The sequence below is a fragment of the Lissotriton helveticus genome, chromosome 7 (assembly GCF_964261635.1).
Source record: "Lissotriton helveticus chromosome 7, aLisHel1.1, whole genome shotgun sequence".
Classification (NCBI taxonomy): Eukaryota; Metazoa; Chordata; class Amphibia; order Caudata; family Salamandridae; genus Lissotriton; species Lissotriton helveticus.
This window is the reverse complement of record NC_136068.1, coordinates 1,233,472,748-1,233,485,470: the sequence shown is the minus strand read 5'-3', so window position 1 is coordinate 1,233,485,470 and position 12,723 is coordinate 1,233,472,748.

Below are 12,723 nucleotides of genomic sequence, written 5' to 3'. Positions count from 1 at the left end.
TCACGTTAAAGGTCACTTACTGGACCCTGTGTTCAGCAACTGTGCAGACCTTGTGGTTGGACCACCTATCTCCCTCCCGTGGACTGACCATTTACTGGTGCCTTTTACCTGGACCACTTTTAAGCCACCCCCCGTAAGACCCACGATAAGACACGCCAGATCCTGGGCGCGGCTACCAGTTGATAAATGGACAAGTAAGCTCGCTAGTGATCAACCCTTCTACAACGAGGATCCTTGTCTGGCCAATCAGGCTTACGAAGACTGGATCACACAATCCCTTGAAGCTACTCTCCCCCTGACTAAAATAACGCTGAAACGTTCCCACAAATCTGCCCCCTGGTACTCAGAAGCTCTCAGGGAAAAGAAACGACAATGCAGGAAAATAGAAAGACAATGGCGTCTAGACTACTCCTTGGAGGAAAAAATTAGATATCGAGAGGCAATTAATACCTACAAAGCCGAAGTCAAAGCTGCCCAATCTGTATACTTCTCTGATAGAATTATACTAGCTAAATCCAAACCGAAAGAAATTTTTCAAATACTGAAAAAACTTACAAAACTCCCCTCTTCCAGCCTGCATGAGGCAAAAACTACAGCCCACTGCAATGACTTGGCAGAATTTTTCCACCAAAAAGTCAATAAAATCTACTCATCCTTCCCCTCTACAGCCATTGCCCCTTTAGCTCAGGACCAAACTAATCTGGTAGCCACTCTATCAGAACCCTTACCTACATTGGACCACTTCCCCCTTCTAGATCTTGAAACCTTGGAGTCCCTGGCCCGCAAGGTAAAATCTGGGTCTCCAGGCGACCTGGCACCTCCAGATGTCATGATGTTAGCATCCCAGGTCACTTTACCTACCATTATTGACCTCTTGAACGCATCCATCACCTCTGGCACCGTCCCTCCCGCTTGGAAGCGGGCCATGGTCCGAGCCCTGCTAAAAAAATCTAATCTGGAGCCCTTGGATTTTAGCAACTACCGGCCTATCTCCTTGCTCCCCTGGTTGAGCAAAATCCTTGAGAGGTACATCAACCTCCAGCTGGTGAATTTTCTTGAAAACAATCAGCTGTTGGATGACACCCAGACGGGTTTTAGACCCAGACATGGAACAGAGTCCGCCCTCTTAGTAGTCACCGAGGAATCCAGAAAAATCCTAGATCAGGGAGGATCAGTGGCAGTGATCCTCCTTGACCTCAGCGCGGCATTCGATACAGTCAGCCATGACACCCTGCTGACCCGCCATTCGAGTGTCGGAATAGTGGATGGAGCTTGGCTTTGGCTAAAATCCTTCTTGAGTGATAGATCATTTCAAGTATTTGACGGAGAGACAGTGTCCATGAGTAGGCCATTGAGGTGTGGAGTCCCACAAGGCTCCGCCTTAAGCCCTGCGCTTTTCAACATCTATATGAGACCACTTGCTGAGGTTGTTCGTCCATTTGGGGTTAAGATTATTTCTTACGCGGACGACACCCACCTGCTGGTCTCATTGGCGCAGGAGGCCGACCGGCCATTGTCAGGTGGGCCAACAAAGTGCTTAGAGGAGGTAAAGGGGTGGATGACTTCGTCATCCCTCAAGCTTAATGGAGACAAAACGGAGCTGATGCTCCTGGGCCCCTCAAACCCCTTTTTTTTCAACTCATTGTGGCCCCCTTGTCTAGGCACCCCTCCAGTACCTAAGGACAACATTAAGAGCCTTGGGGTGTGGCTGGATAAGACCCTCTCATTCAACATCCAGGCTACAAAGCTTTCGGCTACCTGCTTCGGCCTTCTTAGGATGTTAAAAAAAGTACTCCCTCTTCTACCTATGGAGGCAAAGCAGGTGGCCATTCAGGGCTTGATACAGTCCCGCTTAGACTTCAACAATGTCCTCTACCTTGGCGCCCCGGAGTACACCTTGCGTAGACTGCAGATAGTGCAGAACTGTGCGGCCCGCGCACTGCTACAGCTTCCACGCAGACTATTAGCCAAAGCTGGACTAATTAGCCTGCATTGGCTACCAGTGCGTCAGAGAAGTATCTTTAAGGCCATGTGTATTGCCCATCAGGTTTTTTGGGACACAGGTCCTAGGATCATCCGTGACCTAGTAAAACAGTACCAACCTAGTAGAAACCTCCGATCCAGCCAGGCCTTCATGGCTATACCTCAGAGAATAAAAAAAGCAAGGTCTGGCGGCAGGACGTTCACCTACAATGCTGCCAAGACCTGGAATTCACTTCCTCTTCATCTTAGATCCAACCCCAACCTTTCCCTATTCCGTAAACAGCTAAAGACATTCCTGTTTAACCCCCCTCGGTAAATTTTTAGCTAGCTACTGTTGTCACGTTATTTTTATTCTGGTTCCCAGCGCTTGGACGCCCCCGGGCAGCAACCGCGCTTTTATAAATTTACTTTTCATTTCATTTCATTTCAATGAATTTGTGGCCTGGCTTAAAGTTAGGACAATGGATATAAAGTTCAGCCACACAGCATCAAATAAAAATATCACCTTCTTGGACGTTCTAGTGTATGCGACAGAAGGGACATTGGGAACAACGCTTTTCCGCAAACCAACGGATAGAAATAAAGCCCTGCATTACACAAGTCATCACCCCAGGAGCCTTAAACAAAACTTGCCATTTGGACAGTTTTTAAGGATTCGAAGGAACTGTTCTAATAAGGAGGAATATTTCATTCATGCAAATGGGCTAATGGAAAGACTTTTGGAGAGAGGCTATCCAAAGAAGCTCTTAAAACACTCCCTAAGAAGGGCATGGTGGGTCCCAAGGGAAACATTGCTACAAAGAAGAAAAAGACAAGATCCAAAAAGGATTGTTTGCGTCACTACTTTTGGCCCTAACACATACCAACTACGGAAAATAGTCATGCAAAACTGGCATTTAGTCAAAGATCTACATGAAGACCTACGGGAACCACCCCTGTTTGCATATAAAAAGGAGAAAAGTGTGGCAAATTACATCGTCAGAGCAGCACTACCTCTTGAACCAAAAAAACCACTAAGAGGAATGATGAACTTACCACCGGTGGTTGGTCACCACAATTGTGGGAATTGTGCTTGTTGTGAGACAACAGAGGAAGGATCATTTTTTTCCTTCAACAGAATCCATTGGAAGCATGAGACTTTCACGAACTGCCAATCAAAAAATGTTATTTATGGAATTTGGTGCCCCTGTCCCAAATTATACATCGGCAAAACTACACAGGAAGCCAGGCAAAGAATCACGCAACATAAATCCAGGATAAGAAGGCAAGTGCCCAATGCACCATTAGTCCTTCATTGGCAGACACACCAACACAAAGAAAGCGAACTACAATGGACTATAATGTCAAAGATTGAACAGGACCCACGTGGAGGAAATTTAGAGGCCAGACTGGCACAACAAGAAGCACAGCTAATAATGAAATTTAATACAGCTATGAATGGTCTCAATGAGATCTCTGAAATTTATAGGGGGACCCCTAGCTAAATGTGATAAAACTTTCTGCACCTGACACTCTCCATGTCATAAAGCAGAATGTTCACTAATTTAAACAGAGGACAGTTCATAGGTGATTTAATGCCTGTCTTATACACTAGATGAATGTGTCAGGCTATAAACGTCTCCCCACTGGTGACTAACAGCCTCGGTGTCCATGTGATAAAGCTTTCGAAGGATTGACAAGTTCTTTATTCTTAGCGGTCCCCTTTAATGCCTGATTTAATGCCTGTCTTATACATTAGATGAATGTGTTAGGCTATAAACATCTTCCCATTGGTGCCTAACATCCTCGTTGTCCGTTTTATAAAGCTTTCGAAGGACTGACAAGTTCTTGATTCTTTGCGTTCCCCTTTAAATTCCCAAGGAACATCGCGATCACGTGACCGCATCTAGGGTCAGAAAGTGAGGACGGCTGTTTTCTAAACATTACAACACGGGAGAGAATGAGCGGAGACGCCGTCTCGCACGTAAGCCTCCTTACGAGTCATTTGTATACAAGTAGGAGCTCGGAAAAAATCCCAAAGCTGATTACCATTCCTCTTCTCGCCAACAGGAATTTACAAGAGGAACCAGTTAGAAATCCCCCCGTGCTTAGATGCAGTGAAATTCTCATCGAGCCCCAGGTGGAGGCCGATACAAGTCAAAACCGGGTAAGACGCCATCGCAAATTAAATTTCATTGCTTACGTGCTTCAAAACGTTGCTAGTAGGAAATTGACTAGTGCATTATATTCCGATTTTAGGAATCATCACTTCAGCCACAACGGCAACCAGGTCAGTGCAACTCCACCTTGTGTGGTATTTTGTAGCCGATGGACAAATGAAGTTATTCTTTGTTTGTAATATGTGTATCGTCATTGTGTTTGTAATTGCAGAACAATTGAAACTATCACTACACTTCCCACATGAGACACTAACTCTGCAGGTTTAATAAGGTAGGCATGTGTGAACTGGAGTGGAGCTTGGTCTTAGAAATATTATATGTTTGGTGATCCAATGTAGGTGACTTGTAAATTTTTGTCTTTTTAGAAACTTTTGGTCCTGAAGAGAATCCCACAATAGGGGATTCGAAACGCGTCGACCACTTCTGGTTCTTTGTCATTGAGTAACGGTTTAAAAATGTTGTTTGGATAAGATAGGACTAAAACCCTGACTGACCTTGTCTTCACATAAATCAATTTCTATGATTAGATAAACATGACTCATGACTGTATATGATCAAATAAGTCAGTGACAAAGGGCCCCATTTCCAAAGGTTCTGCGTTTTTTTGTTTTGGGTATGAAAGTTGAATGTCTGGAGAGAGAAAGGATTATGTGTAGGTGTTGTCATATTGTAAATTTGTAAAAATTGTGCAATTGTTTAAAAAAACAGTGTGTTTTTGTATATAATGTATATATGCACGAAAATATTGTCTTGTGAAAAAGAATGAAAATAATTCAACTAGTGACTAAAATTGACTAAAATAAACTTCTCATGAGAGGGTGTCAGATTGTGGTTCATCCCCAGTTTAACTCGTTCTTGTAAATTTGGGGATGGGTCAAAATCCATTGAAGTTGCGTGGAAAGAACAACGCAGCACCCATAGAATGACTTCCAAGGGCAGAGTAGCACAACACAGTGATTTGCGTTGCATTGCATTACTCCAGATTTTTTAAGCTACTCAAAGCCACGCAAAGTGGCTTTAAAAATCTGACTTAGAGGTTTGTGTCACATATGCACCACGTTTTGTGGCACAAGCATGACACATCACTCCTATAATTTAGCCCCATAGTAACTAATATCTAGCTGGGCTATTAGTCCATACAAAGTTAATATCGTATTTTTGTGGTAAACTATGCCTCCTAATAATGAATTATATTGGGGCTGTGGCAAGCAGTGTCTGAGAAGTGATTAGGTTGCATATGATCTCTGAAATAAATGTTACCATGTTTTCTGTTTGTTTGTTGCTATTCTGTCAGTGTTGTATGTTATCTACTTTATCATTCGTTTGATTAATTTATTAAGAGCAATTTGCATGACCAGCCTAATCTTTCATAGAGAATTAGTGTGTCAGTGTCAGTGGCACTCACGGAAGAGGCAAATTTAGCCTTCGAATATAAAAATCGTGATGTAAAGAAAACTCTTCTTAGAGAAAACCCAAATGCCTGGCCATGTCGTACCCTATCAGAATTCTGCCATCTACCAGAGATACACACTAATCCCTTTTTTAAAGCCTTAAAGAAAGAGCTTAAACACAGACTGATGCAGAGATAAATCAACAGTGAACTTCCTTCACTCCATGTGTCATTTGTAAATAGAACTGTTGTCCTGACCTTTGTTAGAATAGACCTGAGATTGCTTACGCAGTGCACTATACAAGTTAGCATTTGCGGCACCATTTTCTGTTTAGATGCCATTTTGAATGATGATTGAAACAAATTCTTTACAGTTTCTGAGAAAATGCCTCTGTTAAGTTTTGTTTCTGAAATGTTGAAGTTTTGCCTCAGTAATGAATAGACTGTTTCTATTAGCGGATACCCTTCTCACTAGATGGAAGCCTTCTCCCACTTGTTTGGTGGTGGGCTCTGGGTAAAACGAACTTGGACTGTGTTAGGTTATGTGAGATACCAGACTCAAAACCTATTTTTTCTGTATTTCATTGCCCAGCTGCATCTGCCTGGAAAATTCTATTGTTGGTGTGTCTTTGCTCATCTATGAAACGTACATAATGTATCTCTATGCTTGTTAATTTCAGTTCCCTCTGTACCACTCTTCGAGACTGTGCAGACGGGTCTCCACTCTGAGTGTATCTAAATGAACAATTATTGGTATGTTAGAGCGCGCAGGTCACCCGACTATAATTTTACCATATGCACACTTGGGCCCATAAATTCAATACACCATATTTATTAATCGGGTAACCTACACTCTACTACCAGCAATTCAAATACTAACTAATTCCTATACCTTAGACTTACCAATCCTTGTCATTTGGTACCTATGACAACAATGGATCAGGGAGCTAGCTGAAAAGATAAGCAGTCCAAAATAACATTTATAACATTTGCACTCTTTGTAATAACCACAGACTCGGGAAGTTTTGAAAAACTTTATCTAGTTTTCTTCGAGGTTAGAAAGCATAAGGTTTACAGCAAGCCAACTATCAATAACCAAAATCATAAAAAGCGTATAACCATATAAAAGATATATGATTCCAACCATTTAGAAGTCAAAGGGGAAGGTAGAACAGGGAACATGCTAATAAGAAACTCACAGAAACTAGACTTAACATGTTGTTTCTAAAGGACGGGAAAAATAAGTAACATGCTAGAAATCAAAGTTTGTGTACCACCAGTAAGGTGGATAAGGAAAAGGAACCTGATTTATAATGATGAAATTTTGGAATAACCATGTAGCTATAGGGAAGGTAAAAAATGGAGCACACTAATAATTCTGAGCAACCTCTTTAATGCGGCTAAAGGAGGGTAAAGAAAGGTAACATCTATATTTCATGAACAGTATTTCGTAATTGCCTTAAAGGATGGGATGAAATGGAACATGCTAAAATTCAGCTAAAATATAGGACTTTATTATTTGTCAGAACAGGGAGGGTAAGAAAAAGGATGCAAAGGTACTATATGTTTCCCAAACAGATTTATATTTACCTAGAACAGTGTGAAGACCAACCCTGGCCACGGATCAGTTAAGGACGGAAGAAAAAACTCCAAGAAAGCAGTTGCCAGTAGGCCAGCAGGTGCAGAATGGAACCCAGGACAGGAAAACCAGATTAGGATCAGAACCGGACCACCAAAGTTGAGACCAGCACCCGCAGTTCCGTTGCAACGCCTGTGCTACACCCTCTCTGTAGCTATCAGTCAAAACCCCGATTGGGTCATCGAATTCCCCAGCAAAGTGCTTCGCCAGCACTTAAGGTTCCCAAAACCCCGATTGGGTCTGTGAGTCTGTCTGACAGAGTGCTCCGCAGCACCTCTGTTCTCGATCAGCTATTGAGTGCGATGGGTCAGTGACAGGTCAGCTATCCGGACAAGTTGGACAATTTCTCTAGCTAAACCTAGACTAGTTATACTGTTTTCCAGGTCAGTGTTCCACCCCCCAAATGTTGCAAGTGTAAGGATCCCCAATTTCGATTGGACAAAAGGAAAGGACAGGTCATCACACCACCTACGATTTGAGCTTTCTCAAGCCCCTTATTAGAATTTTCATACACGCCCATCGAATTTTGGGTTCACATGACATATGCTTTTCACATAACAATGGTGAATTTAGCATTGTATACAATGTATTTTGTTTGGTACAGTTCAGCTTCTTCGACTAGCTGAGGGTGTTTTCTTCCCAGGCGCATATTGGCTGTGGCTGCCATCTGGCAAAGTTCCAAAGGTCATTGCTGTGGCGACTTGCAGATCTCGTGAAGACTCAGTTTCAAGCAAAATGGAGTAAGGCAAGGGACAGCAGGCCATATTTCGTAATGTACCATGAAATGGAAAAGAAACAGTTTTAGAATACAGAAAAAATTAATACACTGTATACCATGAACTACTACTCTATACCCATTACTGTATATTAAACTATAGCATTAGGGTTAATGCAGAACGAACAGCATAGCAAAAGCAGCACTGCAAGCTTCTCGCATGTGAGAACACAAAGCAGCCATTTTAGCTTTAATGCACAGATGCGAACAGGTTCCCTCCAGAACTGCGAGTACGTCACGTCACGTGAGTATGACCGACGCATGCGCAGTAGAAATTCCCACGGACCAGCAGCCATCTTAGGTTGCAAGCGTATGAGGGTTAATAGACACATAGGCAAGCTTCACTCGGATACCCTGTGTAAAGTAAAAATATGCAAAATTAGTAAAACAAACATGTTGGTTATATTATTAATGTTATTCGAGGTTCATGAATTCAAGCAAGGCGCTTTACATGCGAATCCTTGCTCCATCAGGTACATTCTCCATTTTTCTTCCGACTCTTCATTTGGTATGGAAGGCTGAGAGGTGGACCGAGGAGACCCGGGTGGCCCCAACCGGGTCACTGCCTTCACCTTTTTCTGGTTAATCTGTAAACTTGTTCCAAGTTAATAAGGTTCTTTTCTTTCTTCTCTCAATGTTTCTCCTTATATATGTTGTTTAACTTGCTGGTATACATATCCTTCAACTTACATTTGTACATTGCTTTGACACTTCCTTGTTCTTGTATACACTATATACAACTGAAATAAATACAAGAATCCTGTCACCAGGTGGCCCTCAAAAGGGCTGTTTAAGTTTCTGCCTTTACCCCACTTTATCACAAAACATTGCCAGACTCATTACACTTCTAGTTCTACACTATCATTCCGATGAGATGAATTATGGCCTTTTTAGTTCTTTTTTTCCTATACATTACCAGAACCAATTATGGAGGTGAAGCCTTGTTTGTTATCACGGGCCCTCTCCCTTAAATATTCAGTGATGCATGCATGCACTCATTTCTGACTTCCTTCTGTCGCTATTCCAATGAGCATTCAATTCTTTATTTCCTCAATTCCATTTGTAAGCCTTCTACCTTCTGTATCCTTTCTGTCTCCAAGTCCAAGAAAAGCCTTTACTCTCTAGATGGAGCTATCATTATCAACTCCAGGCTAATTACTCACATCTCTATAGCTCCTTGCACTTTTGCTACTCCCTAGAGCCGACAGCTATAGAATCATTGTAGGCTCAATGCTCCAAAAAGTTTTCCTTGCAGGACTCTGCCTGAAGATGGGCTGACTTGCTGCAGTGCTCGAATGCCTACTCTGTGCATTATGCAGGTTTATTTTTCCCTGGTTTCTGTCTTGCTGTTGTAGCTCCCCTATGCCTGTTCTCCATTCTTTGCTGCTCTAGTTTCTCTGTTCTTCTTCTTTGATGCTATTGCATCAAAGTTTCTGTTTTCTGTCACAAAGACGGCAGAGTAACCTCTTCGCCAAACTAAAGGTGAGTTTGATTGATTTGCAGATGGACGCATCACCAGTGATGGTGGCTACCCTGTCTTCGTTGCTTACATATTATTCAGAAGGCATAACAAAGTCAGAGGTTTGGTCATTCAGTCGCCAGCCCAAATTAGAGGATTTGGTTGAATGGCCAGTTTTCACTGTCCATCAGCGTCACGTAAAACCTAGCAATAAGCGGCAGTGAAAACTTAACAATGACCCCCACAGAAAGGGAGAAACGTCCCCTGGTGGGAGGGGCCATTTTTTTGTATTTTTAAAAGCTAAACCCTGCTTTATGATTTTATTTTTGAAAATTCAAAACATGCTAAAAATTTGACTGAGCTGTTCATCAAAATTTTAATACACTGACAGGAACCGCCCCGATAGAGGTTCCTGCCATTGTTAAGAGATATCCGCTGGGTGGGCCCCCCTTCACACTTAGGTCTCCTGTTGGGGACCTTGGGGGTGCCCAAGGGACCCCTCTTTCCAACTATGGCAGCCACCACACGGTGCAAGGTTTTACCAAACCACCCCTTTTTTCAATAGTAGCCTGTGCTCTCTTTCCGAGACCTAGTCGGTCGGAAGAGTTTCCAACCGATGTCGTAATTGCTCCCTTAGTCTGATACAGCCTGTTACAATCTTCCAATTCTGGATTGTCTTTTACTTTTCCTTTCAGGCTTCATGTACTTAACTGTAGAAACTAATGACTTCTTCAAAAATATCCATGTCTCTGAAAAGAGAAGTACTTCTAATTAGTAGGTTTGGTCCTGGTCTCTGCCAGGATCCTGAATCCCTCTGAGCTCATTATTCAGAGTTCCCGAGGGGGAGGCAAAGACCATGAAGAAGTAGAATCCATTAAAAAAATGTCAAAGACTTTAGGCTTTCACACAGTAGTACAGCAATTGAAAAAGGTTTATATTCATACTCCCCTGCACCCACAACGTACTTGATAGTCTGTTTATTTCATATGCATGCTACAAAAAAGAGCATGTGGCAAAGTACTTTTGAGCATAGCAAATATAAAGGATGTTTTGAAATCTCTGTAATTTGAACTTCCACGAGGGGCCTGCTCATTTCCAGGTGGACAACTTAATTTCTCACATTGGTGCTCAGTGGTGGGATTCAGTACCAGACAGTGATTAGTGTAACACAACAATCCCAAAAATATAATTTGACACCAGATTTCACCTCTTTTGAAATCCTCCCTATGATAGGCTGTTTGTCCACCCTTTTTCCAAATTGAAGTTTACCTCACCTCCCTTTTGCATCCATGGAGATGGAGCTGATCAAGACTGCTGACTTCAGTAAGGCTGAAGTTCAGAAGCATTGCAAGAAGAGGGGGCTGAAAGCAGAAAAGAATAGCACAAAGGTGCAACTCCAGATGTATCTCCATGTCTATAGGGGTGTTAAGTGGATGCAGTTCACCTCAGAGGAGTCAGAGGATTACAACCCTGAGGAGGAGGAAGTGGAATAAGAGGACAAGGAGGGTTTGGGTTTAGACATACAACCTGAGGTGCAGCTTCCTGAGGAAGAGGAGGACACCTTGCATAAAAATGAGAAGTGCCCCCTGCTAAAGCAAGGAGAAATGTGTTCTCCCATAGCCTGTTCTCTGAGGAGTTGGCAGACAGGTAGGCTGAAAGGGAGTTCAGATTGCTGCTAGCCAAGACTAAAATATAGAAAAAGAGACTGGCTCATGAGAGAAGCCTGAGGGAGCTGGACATCAGAGGCAAGCAAGCAGAGTCCAGCAACAATGGTGGCAGCATCCTATGGAGAGGTTAGATTCTACAAACCTCAGCTATGCGGTAAGAGATATGGCATAGACAAATGTTCTTTTGCCTATAATTGCGCCTTTAGAATGCACAGGGTCCCAGAGGGGGATTGGGGGGCAAGCTTGGGGAAACACATGCCCACAGTGGGGAAGACACCCTTATCATTACTAGAAGTAGGGTAACAAATGCAGTATGCTCCCATGAAAGCCATTTTACTTGTAGGCTGACCCCAGAGAGGTACCACCTCAGGTTCTGGAATAGCCTGAGCTTCTAAACCAGTCTTGTGTAGGGTAGATTTCTTGGACGATCACAGCAAGGTACTGAGTGGTTGCGTGAGAGGGAGCAAAGTTGATGGTTTTACTGGGCTTTACAATCTGACATTGAGAGAGCACATAACCATTACATATTTGACAGAGATGCACAAGCACCTAGTTGATAGTAAGCTCACTGACCCCAGAGAACGTGCTAAGGAGGGTCAGCACCAAAGTGTCCAAAAAAAGAATATGGAGGGATTCCCAAAAGGATGGTCAGTGTCCCCACTAGAAAAAAGAGAAGGAGAAACAATAAAAATAATAAGTTTTCTTAAGACCCCCAAAGTAGTTAATGGGGCAAGTGAAGACAACACCAATTCGACCAAAAGAACAATATTTTCTTTTATAAGAAGACCAGCAAATTATCCTGGAGTGCTTGGGTGCTGCAAGTATGGGCATGCAAAAGGAGGTGTCAAGTGTCCCAGGAGAGCACAGTACCCACTGCTAGACAGACCCAAGATTTGACCGGTGTAGCTCTTTTGGAAGAGGTGCCCAAAATATGTAGGGGGAGATGAGAGAGGTTACCCTAGTGTCCCTGTGTGTCAAAGAGATGGTGTCTGAAATCCACATATTTGCAGAAAACAAGGACCCCCTGAATAGAAAATCATTCAATCCCTAGGACAGGGAAAACAAATTGCGTATATCAAATCCTACGCAATTAATCATGGAAAGTGGGAACAAGTAGGTAAGGGAAGACACATAGGAATCAAATATTTATAAAAAACATTATATTTTTAATGAATTCTTCATAAAAAATGATTAATTTATCCACAAATACAGCATACATACACATACGTAAATGAAATAAAACCGTTGTTAGAACAGCAACTGCAAAAAACTTAATTTCTAAAAAATATATTTCATTAATACAGTGGCACCAATGTAGTCGACGCACGTTTCGGCGTATTGAATCGCCTTCCTCAGGAGCCACACAAAATTCTGAAACATATAATGAACAAAAACCAAAATGTCAATATATATATATACAATACATCATGTTAAATTACATAGAAAAAATTGCATCTTAATCACATTCCATTTAATAATGCTTCCCTTAGAAATATTCTGTGTTCATAACATGGTTAGATAATTTGTTTACAAGAGAAATAAAAATATCTGAGTATTCATATACATTCTTATATGCTACATAATAATAGCAAATTAGAATTCCGGATAGGGGGCCAATAGCGTTATTTTGAAGGAACCTCTTATATATCTT